Source organism: Anabrus simplex, chromosome 7 (assembly GCF_040414725.1).
Source record: "Anabrus simplex isolate iqAnaSimp1 chromosome 7, ASM4041472v1, whole genome shotgun sequence".
NCBI lineage: Eukaryota > Metazoa > Arthropoda > Insecta > Orthoptera > Tettigoniidae > Anabrus > Anabrus simplex.
The window spans coordinates 348,038,355-348,053,416 of record NC_090271.1 but is presented as its reverse complement, the minus strand read 5'-3'; the positions used below and the strand labels follow the sequence as shown (position 1 = coordinate 348,053,416).

The 15,062-nt window shown below is 37.2% G+C and overlaps 1 protein-coding gene across 3 annotated transcripts in view; it reads right to left on the bottom strand.

The window, feature by feature from the left end:
* The window catches only part of LOC136877654 (delta(3,5)-Delta(2,4)-dienoyl-CoA isomerase, mitochondrial), a 276,941-nt gene that overhangs the window by 38,465 nt on the left and 223,414 nt on the right, over positions 1 to 15,062 (bottom strand). The gene's annotated exons all lie outside the window — the stretch shown is intronic.

Below are 15,062 nucleotides of genomic sequence, written 5' to 3'. Positions count from 1 at the left end.
AACAATTCACATTAAAATCAAAAGATCACATGTTTAGCTTGGATCTTTCTCCTTTCAACTATTTTGAAAAACTGAATAATACCTGATATAAAAAGAAAATATATGGGGAGAATAAAATATCTCAAACCACTTTAACAACAGGCACAGAAATGTGGTAACTAGCAACATACATCCCCCAGAATGTAAGTCTTTACATCCCATCAAGTTCCTCACATTCTCTTTCCCTTCAGAGATGTTTACTCAGGATATGACCTACCATATCCTTTATCAGTCTCTATGCTCATTGACTTCATTTAGAACATCTCGATTAGTCTTTTTTTCAATCCATCATGTCCTTGTCATTTTCCTCCAAATCCACATTTCATTTGCTTCCAATGAAACTCTTTCCTTTTTTTTTCCCAATAGTCCAGCTCTGACAACCATAAAATAGTACACCCCAGACATGATTTTACAAAAGCATTTCTAGTTTCTAAACTGACCCGGGCATTTGTTAAACGCCTGTTTAGCAAGAGCTATTCTTTCCCTTGGTGCATCTTCAGTGATGATGCTTCCTAAATAACAGAAATGTCGCACTTGTTCTACTTTGGAATTTCCTATTCTTATGCTTGTTTTGGTTCCCCTGCCATCTTTGCTCACAACTAAAATTTTGGTTTTCTTACTATTGATATTAAGTTTGTAATGTTCCAATCCATCACAAAGAACATTCAACATTCTATTTAATTCCTTCCCAAAGTCTGCTGCTATGGAAATGTCATCAGCAAAAATAATACTGTGGATTCTTTTCCCAGTTGTCTTTATTCCCTTAGTCCTTTCCTTTAAAATACATATTGCTTCTTCAATAAACAAGTTGAAAAGTTATGGTAAGAGTGGACAACCCTAATACCAAACAAACTTCAAAGATTAGAAATTTTGAAGCAGGCTCAGAATTTTGAGATATTATTTTAGGTAATATTTCCCATGAATGCAGATGTTTTATCTACTTCTATGGTACGCATTACTAAAGTCAAACTTCTGCTTTTAAGGAATCAACTTACAAAGTTTACAATTCCACAATGTTTGCAGGAAAACCTCAGAACTGAAGTGAGTGTGGACTACTTGAATTGAATGCAAGAGTAAAAAACTTATTTGTAAGTAATGGAAAGGGAATAATAAAGTGATGATGAAATCCAGGAATGAATATGAGAACATATACAGGTCCTTGGGGACACCACTAACAGTTCTTGCCCCTATACTTCCATCAATTGTCTTAATATTAAGTATCCATCATAGTCAAGCAATAGTGCTTTGAAACTGGAATCTTTTAGTAGAAGCCAGAAGTCGCTGTGTTTAATCGTTAATTATTTATGGGCATTTTAAACTTTTGGTCACATAGCTGAAAACATTTAGATTTTTAAGGGAAAATGTTCATCTATATATATAAAATAATATGGACTGACTGACTGACTGACTGACTGACTGACTGATTCATCACTACCGAGCCAAAATTACTGGATATAAAAAAATGAAATTTTGGAGATACATTTATATTACAATGTAGGTGCTCACTAAGGAAGAACTTTTGGATATTTCATTGCTAAGGGGGTGAAAAGTGGGGTGAATTTTTTAAAACGAGTATATCTATATCTCCAAAACTTAACAGTTAAAAGACGTGAAAATTGATATTTGGAATCGCCTTTAGAAATAAAGAAACACATATATTTTTGTTTTTTAAAAATCCACTTAAGGGGGGTAAAAATAAGTGAAAAGGTTGTGATATATGTACTATCCCCTTGCATTGTATTTAGAAGTGAGAGATACTATTGCCAGTATTCGATTTATTATTATTATTATTATTATTATTATTATTATTATTATTATTATTATTATTATTATTATTATTTTCATCATTATTTCATTTGTATATTATTCCTAATATTTGATACTAGAAGGTCTCCATATGTGATATGATTAATTTGTTTTGTACAAATGAATGGGAAAACAGTGTTATTTTCAACTGGAAAGTTCCTATGACTCATGTGAAACACCCCAGAGTCCGATGAGGTGGCCTTGTTATTGTCTTGTGACATGGAAGAAGTTCAGGGTGTAGTCTTGACAAGAGGATCTACTCGTGAATGGCTGGCCAGGATCAATCTCGACGTATGATGTGAGGGAAGGAGGAAGCTGAGATCTATATAGGCGAGAAGCATACGATACATACTGGACTCGACTTCAAGCTTTGGTGGAACGTCGTCTTATTATGTTTGTGGAACGTGACTGACCTACAACTGTAGAATGCTTAGATACTGGGTATTGTATCACTTGTGGCGGCTTGGTATTATATGTTGGTGAAAGCTGTGGGGTGCTATATCTGAGACTTTCCACAATTTACGTTTTAGAACGATAAGTGTGTGTTGCTCAAGTGAATGTATCTTTAAACCAAGTGTTACAGTCAGTGAACACAGTATTATAAACGTACAGTATCTGTGTGATATAACAAGTGCCAATTATGAGAATCTGCAAGTCGTGTTGATACACAGAGACAGTAAAGTGTACTTATGTATCTACATATATGTGCTTTGTTCAACGGTCTGACTACAAATGGTAGCTTGGTTCTTGCTTTTGTTTTCCCAGTGTTTTTGTTGTTCTGGTTGTTGTTGTTGTAAATATGGAGTCTTCCAGCAGTATTTCGTGAGTGTATTTCTGTATATTTTAGTGTGTTAATGAGGTGCCCATGCATGGATGTTATTCAGAATAAAGTTAGTTCTTTTAGAATCAGTGGAGTTATTGATGAACCTACTGTCAATGCAGAAAGTATTGTCAGTTGATTTAAAACGCTAATAAAATTTGAACCAGTTTGCCAATCTAATCACACCATAATAAAGCTTGTTTTATTTTGCATTCATTTGTGGTATTTGCATATTTTTATTATGTTTCTTGTGAACGTTATCTTAGGTGGAATTAAAAAAGTACATATTTTCTTGCCTGTTTCTTGTAAACAACAACTCTATAGTACCATTGCATGAAAACGCACTGTCCGATTTTTATGAAATTTACGTGGATTATGGAATGCGCTATTATAAATGTATTTCTGGACTTAAATTTACTTTACACACTTTGGAGAAAAGTTGCTATTGCTTTTGTAAAAGGCTGTCCGTTTGATACTGGGTGGTCTTCTGAAATCGAGATTGACTTTGTCAGAAAGGTATGAAGTTTTTGTTTCAAATTGTTGTATACCGAAAAAGTACAATGATTTCTGTACTTTATGTTGTGATTATTGGGATTTGATTATTTGGACTCGGAAGACGGCGATAAATTATGTATGTAAAGGATTTATTCAATTGTTTGTTTTGGTTTTCCTCAGTATGTGAATTTTGGAATTGTTTAATTTGTTTGAAGTCGATATGATTTTAAAATTATTTGATTGTCATTGTAATTCTGGTGCATCCTGTACCACACGCGCCACATCGGCGTGGGAGATTTCCGGTTTCGTAAAGTTGCACAAATTTCGTAATTTCTAAGGGCTTCCTAAATGTTCTTTGTCAGCACTATTTTTTCTAAATGTGATTGGTAGGTGAAGGAAAACATCGTACGCTCATTGGCCGTGGTAATATTTCATAATTTCCGGGGAGAAGCGTTGTCGCTGGAGCCTTGCTCTGCGAGGGCGTCTTTTCTGTTTGACCACTGAAGGGAACGGTCACCTTCCAAGGTACGGGTCTTCTTGGCCCCACCATCCGGTAAGCACTGATTATTATTTTTTAACTTTTCTGGTATTCAGTTTCAGATGTAGTGTTTCATTTTTAATTTATCTTGCCGGAGCGTACCCGTGTTTCCTTCTGCTTCCAAATGTTATAATTATGACTTAGCCGTTTCGGTAAGTCGCCTCACTTTGTTAAGAGATAGTACCCGTTTGTTGTTTTGTAAATTAATTGTTATACGCCTTTCGAAGTAATCCTTATCAGTAATATTTTTCTCGGGACTATCTCATTAATTCCGCTTCATCATGGAATATTCATCTTTAGGTCGGGTACCCTTTCTCAGAAGTGTTTTTGAGGGGGCTACCCACTGAAGATGCTCTGCTCCATGATTATACGTAAATTATTTTTCCTCCTTAGATGTATCTCTTCACTTTAGTATAACGTTACCTTCCTTTATTTATTTCGAACTGTTTTGGGTTTTTAAAGGTAACGCCACGACAGTGGAACGTCATGTGTGATGTTCCGGTGTAAAATAAATTTAATTACTAAATGCTACCCTCATGTAAATTGTAATGGTTGTTGAAATTATGCCGTCATTATTTTAATTGTATCTTGGTTATTGCTTTATATATGAAATCGAATCTAACTTGTTAAGTAAAGTTTAGGATTACATTGACTTCGCTTCTTCAGTGTTACCAATACCTTCCACCGCCTGGATATGGTTCCCAGCCGCTTCCCGGTTATCCTTTCTTAATAGTCATGTTGGTTAAACTGTTTGTTTATTTCCTGTGATTAATGTGCTTGCAAATTTAATTTCGTACATGTTGACATGCCTAGTGTACAGTACTTTTGGTGAAAGCATTACGGTAGCAAACATTTTCTCTTCTTTAAACCTATTAATTGTAACCTTACCCTTTGGAGAGGTTGCAGTATGGTAGCAGAGCTTTGCGTTGCTGAAGAAGCAAAGTTGACGGTAATTCGGTGGTTATAACCTAAAATTTAATTCAAGTATTATCTCGTAGTGTTTCCTTTTTTATCAACATGTCTCGTGCTATCCCAGGGCCGTTCCATTTGAGGAAGGAGGAATTAGCTTACGAACTTCGTATTCGTAAGTTGAATTCGACAGGAAAGGTTAAGGATGACACGAGCTTGTTGAAACAATCGCTAAATGAACCTGTTTTCGTCCCAGGGTTATCAACAGATGAAGTGTGCGCATCTTTGTCGATTGTCAGAGATAAAATTGTAGAATATAAAGCCATTATTATGTCATTTTGTTCTTCTAAACCGTCCGATGCACAGTTAACACGTGCGAAAGGCCAAGTGCAGCATTACGTGGACAGGATTCGCGATCTGTTGGCGCATAATTTATCTGAAGATGAGCGATGCGAGTGCGAATCGTTGTTATTGCAGTTTTGTGATATTTTTGATAAAATTGTTGGATTGCTGGAAGGTAATTCTTTGCCTAGCTCAAGTTCTATAGTTAATGTACCCGTCCAATCTGAAACGTGTGACAGTGACACTGTATCTGTATCTACTGCTTCACCAGTTAGTGCAGTGGTCACTTTTAATGATACTCCCGTGCAATCTTCTCCTGCTGTATTTACCAGTGCTTCTCTGCCCATGAATAATGATAGTGGTGTTTCTTGTACGCAAGTTACTATGTCAACTGTTCCTATGGGAACTGTTAATTCTACTGTGTCTTTATATCATCCTCCGGTTGCGACCCAAGTTGTTTCTCTTCCTATCGTACAAAGATATCCCCATGTCCAAGCGTCACCTGTAGTAAATTCTTCTGGGGTGTCACAGATGTGTGAAAATGTGTCGCAAATGCGAATATCTGTGCCGGTTTCTATGCAATCTAACCTCAGTCCTAACCTCACTTTTAGTACTCCTACCCTATCCCGGGAGCGTTCTAATCAAGATTTCTTTACTACTGTATTGCCTTCTTGTAACCAATCCAGTGCTGTTCAGGTACCTACTCCTGCTGCTTCTCAATTTTTTTCAAACTTGCCTCACCCATTAACTGCTATATTTAAGGGTGTATCTAAGTTCACCGTTAATTCGATTGACGAAGTCATAGTGTTTCTACGTTTTTTGGTCGAATTTAAAGATCAGAGTATAGTGTATTCCTTAAGTCGTGACAATTTCTTCCAAGTCTTATATCCACATGTATCTGGAGCTCTTTCTGAGCATGTCATAAGAGCCATTTCAGAAAAGTGGACAGTTGACCAATTTCATGCACATGTGCTTGAGTTTTTTATTCCTTCCCGTGCTTTGTCTTCTTTGGTTCAAAGGCATTATTTTCGAGTACAGTATTTGAATGAAACTTTGTCGGAATACATCCAGGACATTAAGTTCAATGCTCGGATCTTCATGCTAAACTATTCTGAGTCTCAAATGGTTGCTAGCATTATTGAGGGTCTTGCACCAAATTACCGGTCTATCTTGCTCTGTCGCCTCGACCCGCTACGTTCGCTCAGTTGGAAGCTATTACTGTTTCTGCTGAAGGCATTAGGTATGCCGACCAGTTACGAGTCGCCTTGGCTCCTCCTCCTATGAGCATGTCTTCTCAGGTCACTAGTACCGTTTCTATTGCTTCCAAGCCACGTAATTCACGTGCATGTTATAGTTGTGGTTCTACGGATCATTTCCAGCGGAATTGTCCTAAGATTGGGCCCTTAGGCAATTCAAAACCTGTCATGGGTGGTCATCTTCAAAATTTCCAAAGGAATTGTCCTAAGATTGAGCCCTTAGGCAATTCAAATCCGAATGAGAATAGAGTTTCTCCCTCCACTAGTTCTTGCAGATATTGTGGGTCAAATAGACACTTTTCAAGACAGTGTCCTCGCAATTCTTCCGGTTCTGGGCGTTCTGGTAATAGTAATCCCAGATGACTAGCCGCCGATCCTGGTGCCAAAACTTATAGTGTACCTTCATGTTTCGTCTGTTATCGCTGTCAATTAGTTGATGATTTACCTGACCCTGTAGTCGATTATAAGCTTCAGTCTGACCCTAGTGTCAATTTTCCAAAATCTTGTGGTATTTCTGCTATTCCTCCATGTAAATTACCTTACATTTGCCTAGAAGTGAACAATGAACCAGTTTGTGCTTTAGTTGATTCTGGAAGTAGCCTCACCTTGATGAGTGAAAAATTGTATAACTCTGTGAAATCTGTTTGTAAGTTCCCTGCTTTAAAACCTGTGTCTTTAACCTGCCATACGGCTAATTCTAATTCCTTGAATTTGATTGGAAGTCTGAATCTCAAAATTAGAATACGTAATTTCACATGGAAAATGCCCGTGGTAGTGGTGAAAGATTTATCTTGTCCTTTCATTCTCGGTGCAAATTTTATTGCCAAAACTGGTATGGTTTTGGATCTTCAATATAATAAATTCCAGTTTAAGTTTTCTATGAGGATCTTTACATTGTGTAACCGTTCTCCTATCCTTCCTTATCATGTCAGTGCTGTGTCTGAGGACACAAGTGAACCAAAAGCTTTCGACTTTGATCATTTGCCTGATGATCAGGCCAACCAGCTTAGGAATCTTTGCGATAAATTTCCTGATGTGTTCACTGACAAGTTAGGTGTGACCAATGTTTTGGAATATAAAATTGAAGTAACTGACAATGTACCTGTTCGTTCTCCTCCGTACCGGTTGTCGCCTCCTAAGATGAAAGCCCTTAAGGCTATCATCGACCAAATGCTTGCTGATGGTGTAATACGTCCTTCTAAATCTGCGTACTCTTCTCCCATATTTCTAGTCCCTAAACCACAGGGTGGTTTTCGGCCTGTAATAGACTATCGAATGTTGAATAAGCGAGTTGTGCTTCAATCTGTTCCACTTCCTGACTTGCACTCTTGTTTCTCTTGGTTTGCTAATGCCAAAATTTTTACCACTTTTGATCTGAATCAGGCGTACTATCAGATACCTCTTGCTGAGGAATCCAAGCATCTTACAGCTTTTGCTACTGACTGGAACCTCTATGAATTTGAGCGCGTGCCGTTCGGACTGGCAACGGGAGCTGCTGTTTTGACTCGGCTGCTGGATAACGTGTTGTCAGACATTAAATTCAAATTCGTTTATAATTATCTTGATGATTTGGTAATTTTTAGCGAAACCTTTGAAGAACACCTTGCTCATATCAATGAAGTCCTTGAAAGGCTCCGTAAAGCAGGACTAACCCTTAAGGCTAGCAAAGTGACTTTCGCACAGCCTCAGATGTCCTTCCTAGGCCATATCGTGTCCGAGAAAGGCGTTTCGGTTGACCAATCTCGTACTGCAGCTATCCAAAATTTTCCTACTCCTAAAGATGTCAAAGCTGTCGCTAGGTTCGTTGGTATGGTCAATTTCTTCCGTAAATTTATCCCTAATTTCGCTGAAAGAGCAGCCCCATTAAATGCCTTGAGGAGAAAAGATGCTAAATTTGAGTGGGGTGATGCCCAACTTGAAGCTTTCTATGATCTGAAATCTGCTTTATGTAATGCTCCTGTGCTGGCGATGCCAGATTTTTCTAAACGTTTCATTCTCCAAACCGACGCCTCATCTACAGGTATATCTGGTGTTCTCCTTCAGGAATTTCAAGATGGACGTCGTCCTATCTCTTATGCTTCACGTAGTCTAAATCCTGCTGAACGCAACTATTCTATATATGAGTTAGAAGCCTTAGCTGTTGTTTTCTCCTTGGAGAAATTTAGAATGTATCTTGAACATCTACCTTTTGATCTTGAAACAGACAATCAGGCATTGAGTTGGGTACTGGCCAAGCCAAGAAGAACTGGTCGTCTTGCGCGTTGGGCAGTACGCATCTCAGCTTTTCAATTTGAAGCTCGTCACATTCGTGGAACTCAAAATGTCATTGCCGACACTCTTAGTAGAATGTTCTACCCTGGCAGTTCTGATCCTCAATTAGAATCCGCTGATCCCTCTCCTGAACAAGTTTCGGCCTTTGTTAATGTGGTTTTGACCAATTCCCCTGTCCTTTTCAAAGATATCTCTAAACATCAGGAAGACGATCCTGAATTGAAGGGTATTATTGACAGGATTAAATCTGGTGAACATGTCAAACCGTATGTCCTCAAAAATGGTGTTCTGTGTTGTCCTGCTCGTGGGCGCAGAGACCCCAAAATTGTTGTACCTTCTAATCTAGTCCCTGCTCTTTTCAAATATTTCCATGAATCCCCTGTTGGCGGACATCTTGGTGTATTTAAAACCAGGGAGAAAATTCGTAAGCATTTCATTTGGAAATCCATGGATGGTGAAATTCGTACTATGGTTAAATCTTGCAAAACCTGTAACATCAGTAAACCCGCTCCTAATACCCGCCTTGGTCTGTTGTCATCTGAGCAAGCTTCTCGCCCAATGGAGAGACTATTTATCGACTAAATTGGACCATTCCCGCGTTCACGGACCGGCCATCGTTTCATACTTGTGTGTGTTGATGCGTTCTCGCGTTTTACATGGCTGTTCCCTACTCGCATGGCTAATGCTAGTACTACTATTTCTTGCTTAAAACAGATCTTTGCTTCATTTGGACCCTGTCAATTTTTGGTAAGTGATAATGCTAGAGCTTTTACATCTGTGCAATTCCGTAATTTCTGTTTTGATCTATCTATCTCTCATGTGACTACAACACCTTATTATCCCAGGCCTAATTATGCTGAAAGAGTTAATCGGAACCTAAGATCTGCTCTTATTGCATACCATTCTTCTGACCACTCAAAGTGGGATTCTTCACTTAATTGGCTATCATTTGCTTTCAATACTGCTGTTCATGAAAGTCACAAGCAAACTCCTGCTTCATTGATGCTAGCGTTCACCCCTAATTCTCCACTTTCTAATCTGTGGTCCATTAACGATCTCCTGCCTGATGTCGCTAATCCAGAAACGATCCGTGCTGCTTGGCATCGTGCGCGTAAAAATTTGAAGGTTTATTACGCTAAAGTTCAACGTAACTATAATCACGGGCGAAGACCGCACAATCTGTCTGTGGGTGACCAGGTCTATGTAAAGACTCATCCCATTAGTAGTGCTGCGGACCATGTAATAAGCAAGTTATCCCCCAGATTTCGAGGTCCCTGCACAATTTTGAAATTTTTAACCCCTGTATCATTGTTAATCAGTGATCCTGAAAGAAAGAGGATCAGCCGTGTGCATTTATCTCAGATAAAAATTCCCTAGTTATGAGATAATACTTTAGAAACTATTTTGTTTTGGGGTAGTGATAAGGAATTAGTTGTAAGCAAATTTTTAATTAGTGCGCACAATTTTTCGGCTTTTATAGTTTATGATTTAGTTTAGTCTCTTTAGTTGTAATGGAAAGGTCATTTATGATCACGTTAGATATAATTTAGTATGTATTGTGGGGTAGAATTATGATCTTCGTAACTAGGGATTATTGTCAAATTGTGAAATCAGGGTAAGCTCCGGCAAAGTTTTTGAGTTTCTTTAAACCATTTCCTAAATTTCATCTTAAGTTATCCATAGTGCTTGCCGGAATGGGGGGGGCTAAGATAGTCCCAAACCTGTGGGGGAACCTCCCAAATGAAGGTCGAGGAGACACCGGTTAGGTGCCTCCAAGCTCTTGTCCACCAGGGTGGCTTTAGCTTCATATTCCCTGTCTGCTGCGGGTAAATTTCTGTTGCAGTGGCCGGAGGGGGATACCATCCCCATTTCTGCTGTCGTGCCTAGTGGAGAGGTACGTTATGTCTTGGGCCCTGCCGTTCTGCACTGCATTCCAGTGACCTGAGCTACAGATGACAATTACTGTTCCTGCCCGACAACTTGACGTCCCTAGTCCAAGAGGGAACCGTCTGCATGGTGGTGACCATCATCCCATGCCAAGATTCTGAATAGTTACCAGACATACACTGACGTGGCCATTAGTGGCACGTGATATCACCTATACTTGGACATGTCAATTTACAGCGCTGTAACCGGATATACCAATGACGCCAGTCGTGCTAGGCTGTGCGCAGTCACCCAGTTTGAACTGTAATGTAGAGGCTGAAGACAGTGGCCGCGTCGTCAGTCACATCAACAGCAAGAACTCGTGGTGCTACAGTGTAAATAAAACAGAAAAACCAAGAACTCAATCCAAAAGATGTCTCTTATTTTGTGTTAAATTTTTTTTTCAGTGAACGTTTCAATTTTGTAAAGAAAATAATTTCAGTGTGGTGTTTTACGAACATAAGAACAGAAAAAAGAAATTTTTTTTAAAAATCTCTTTAGTGTATATTTTATGTGCTTTCTGTTTCAATGAACATTGTTATATGTCCTTTATTTTCAGCGGTTTTTTTAAGGTGTTTTGTTATTTTCTAAACTATGCAGGAATTGGACTGCTAAAATTGTGAATAAAATTTTTATTTTTGGAGCGGTGCTCCAAATTAAAGGGGGGGAGTATGTTGTGATTATTGGGATTTGATTATTTGGACTCGGAAGACGGCGATAAATTATGTATGTAAAGGATTTATTCAATTGTTTGTTTTGGTTTTCCTCAGTATGTGAATTTTGGAATTGTTTAATTTGTTTGAAGTCGATATGATTTTAAAATTATTTGATTGTCATTGTAATTCTGGTGCATCCTGTACCACACGCGCCACATCGGCGTGGGAGATTTCCGGTTTCGTAAAGTTGCACAAATTTCGTAATTTCTAAGGGCTTCCTAAATGTTCTTTGTCAGCACTATTTTTTCTAAATGTGATTGGTAGGTGAAGGAAAACATCGTACGCTCATTGGCCGTGGTAATATTTCATAATTTCCGGGGAGAAGCGTTGTCGCTGGAGCCTTGCTCTGCGAGGGCGTCTTTTCTGTTTGACCACTGAAGGGAACGGTCACCTTCCAAGGTACGGGTCTTCTTGGCCCCACCATCCGGTAAGCACTGATTATTATTTTTTAACTTTTCTGGTATTCAGTTTCAGATGTAGTGTTTCATTTTTAATTTATCTTGCCGGAGCGTACCCGTGTTTCCTTCTGCTTCCAAATGTTATAATTATGACTTAGCCGTTTCGGTAAGTCGCCTCACTTTGTTAAGAGATAGTACCCGTTTGTTGTTTTGTAAATTAATTGTTATACGCCTTTCGAAGTAATCCTTATCAGTAATATTTTTCTCGGGACTATCTCATTAATTCCGCTTCATCATGGAATATTCATCTTTAGGTCGGGTACCCTTTCTCAGAAGTGTTTTTGAGGGGGCTACCCACTGAAGATGCTCTCCTCCATGATTATACGTAAATTATTTTTCCTCCTTAGATGTATCTCTTCACTTTAGTATAACGTTACCTTCCTTTATTTATTTCGAACTGTTTTGGGTTTTTAAAGGTAACGCCACGACAGTGGAACGTCATGTGTGATGTTCCGGTGTAAAATAAATTTAATTACTAAATGCTACCCTCATGTAAATTGTAATGGTTGTTGAAATTATGCCGTCATTATTTTAATTGTATCTTGGTTATTGCTTTATATATGAAATCGAATCTAACTTGTTAAGTAAAGTTTAGGATTACATTGACTTCGCTTCTTCAGTGTTACCAATACCTTCCACCGCCTGGATATGGTTCCCAGCCGCTTCCCGGTTATCCTTTCTTAATAGTCATGTTGGTTAAACTGTTTGTTTATTTCCTGTGATTAATGTGCTTGCAAATTTAATTTCGTACATGTTGGCATGCCTAGTGTACAGTACTTTTGGTGAAAGCATTACGGTAGCAAACATTTTCTCTTCTTTAAACCTATTAATTGTAACCTTACCCTTTGGAGAGGTTGCACTTTATACCAATTTTTATTTGAAAGCAAGCTATAGCCGCTCCGTCGTGATATCAGCATGCTTTCGCTAGGGTAGTACAACTACGAGATAGCGCAAGCCTGAACATGTTCACTTATATTCTGGTACTCACGTGTTACTTTAGCAAAAGTTTCTAATTGACCTGTCGCATATTTGCAGTTTTTACATTTCCCATCAGCTTTTCACATGAGTGTGCTCTAAAAAGATGTTATAGATAGGAATCCTTGAGTTGCTGGATAAGGAGATTAGAATATGCTGGCTCCTTTAAGATGCTGGTATCCAATAGAAGAACCACTGAGCCGAAGTTACGCCGTTTATTTACGAATAAAGTCCAGTGCGCCGTATATCATTATAAAGTCGAGTGCGCATTAAAATGTGCACTGGATTTTTTATGAATCTCTTTCATAGAGTTATTTTTTAACATAGTGCTCCACAATATCTCACATGATATGTACTTTTACGAGACCTTATGTGTCTTTACATTGTTTAATTTCTTCGGTTTGTGTTTTAATTTTGCTTTAGGCTGACGATGACCTAGTACTAGGTCGAAACTAGTCCCTAATCAATTACGTAATTTAAACTCTACATTTTGTATTGAAAAGGTGGACCCTAATAATACATTAATTTACTCTATTGTAATTAGTAACCATTATACAATACTGTATATACATTATAGATAATATTTAAATCTACAAAATATGAAAAAACAAAAATCTATAAAATAAAATAAAACCATTTTTATAGCTGCCATTGGAGGTCCAATGACCTCGTGTGAAAAGCTGATGGGAAATGTACAAACTGCAAATATGCGACAGGTCAATTAGAAATTTTTGTTAAAGTGAACATGTTCAGGCTTGTGCTATCTTGTAGTTGTACTACCCCTAGCAAAAGCATGCTGATATCACGACGGAGCGCCTATAGCTTGCTTTCAAATAAAAATTGGTATAAAGTACAGAAATCATTGTATTTTTTGGTATACAACAATTTGAAACAAAAACTTCAGACCTTTCTGACGAAGTCAATCTCGATTTCAGAAGAGCACCCAGTATCAAATGGACAGCCTTTTACAGAAGCAATAGCAACTTTTCTCCAAAGTGTGTAAAGTAAATTTAGATCCAGAAATACATTTATAGTAGTGCATTCCATAATTAACATAAATTTTATAAAAATCGGACAGTGCATTTTCATGCAATGGTACTACAAAGTTGTTGTTTACAAAAAACAGGCAAGAAAATATGTACTTTTTGAATTCTACATAATATAACTTTCACATGAAACATAATAAAAATATGCAAATACCACCAATGAACGCAAAATAAAAGAAGCTTTATGATGGTGCGATGATATTTTAGATTGGTGGACTGGTTCAAATTCTATCATCGTTTAAACTTGACCGTACATATCTTCTGCGCTGACAGTAGGTGCAGTTCCTACCTATTTGGTCATTTTCAGAAGGTTAGGTAAGGCCTGGAGCAGATGTACCAGTATGCAGTATTATGTACTCGCCCTGGGAGAGAAAGATTTATCATGTTCTATCAAAATTCGAGGGATCCATTCTGGTGAACTCTGGTGCCCATACTAGGGATATTTTGATTAATTTTTATTAATTTATTTTATTTGAATTATGTTAGTAATTTATCCAGTTATTTATTCATATATTTCAAATCAGATTACAATTTACCGAAGTGTGAGGCAATTAAGTATTTTATTTTATTCATATTTGATTATTTTAATTATATTGCTACAATTATTATTATTATTATTATTATTATTATTATTATTATTATTATTATTATAAAGATTCTTAAGATAATAAATTAGTTTTAAGTAAACAGAAAACTTCTGTGATTAGATTTCACCATAAGATTAATTTAAATATGGAAGTTAGTCCAATATCATTTGGAGAGACCATAATTGAGTACTCATCATCAACAAAGTTTCTTGGCTTGTGGATGGATGAATCATTAACCTGGGAAAAACATACAGAGTTTATAGGGAAAAAGCTTAGTAGAATTTATTTCATGATAATATCTTTGAAAAATAGTTTTAATTTAAAAGCTTGCCAAATTATGTATTTTGCATATGCCCACCCCATACTAACCTATGGAATCATTTACTGGGGGAATTCACGATATAGCGAAGTCATCTTTAAGTTACAAAAGAAAATAATTAGAGGAATGGCTGGTGTCGGCAGGAGGACAAGCTGCAAGAAATACTTTAAACTTTATTTTATTTTACCATTGCCTAGCCTTTATATCTTCCATACACTTGTATATATGAAGGAGAATGTAAACAGCTACACCATAAACTCTGATGTACATAGGTATAATACTAGAAATAAACACAGTCTGCACATAGAACCACACAAAACTAAGCTATATGAATCAAGTTTGAGTTATGCAGGAGTACATTTATTTAATAAATTACCAGACTACATTAAGCAGATAAAACCATGTTCAAAATTTAAGAAAGAATTATTCAAATTTGTTTCTAACCATTGTTTTTATTCTATTGAAGAATACTTAGCTCTTGAAAATGAACTTATGTATCACTTTTTTTTTAAATCTGTGCCTCTTTACCACATTGTATATTTCTCTTTATTTATCATGG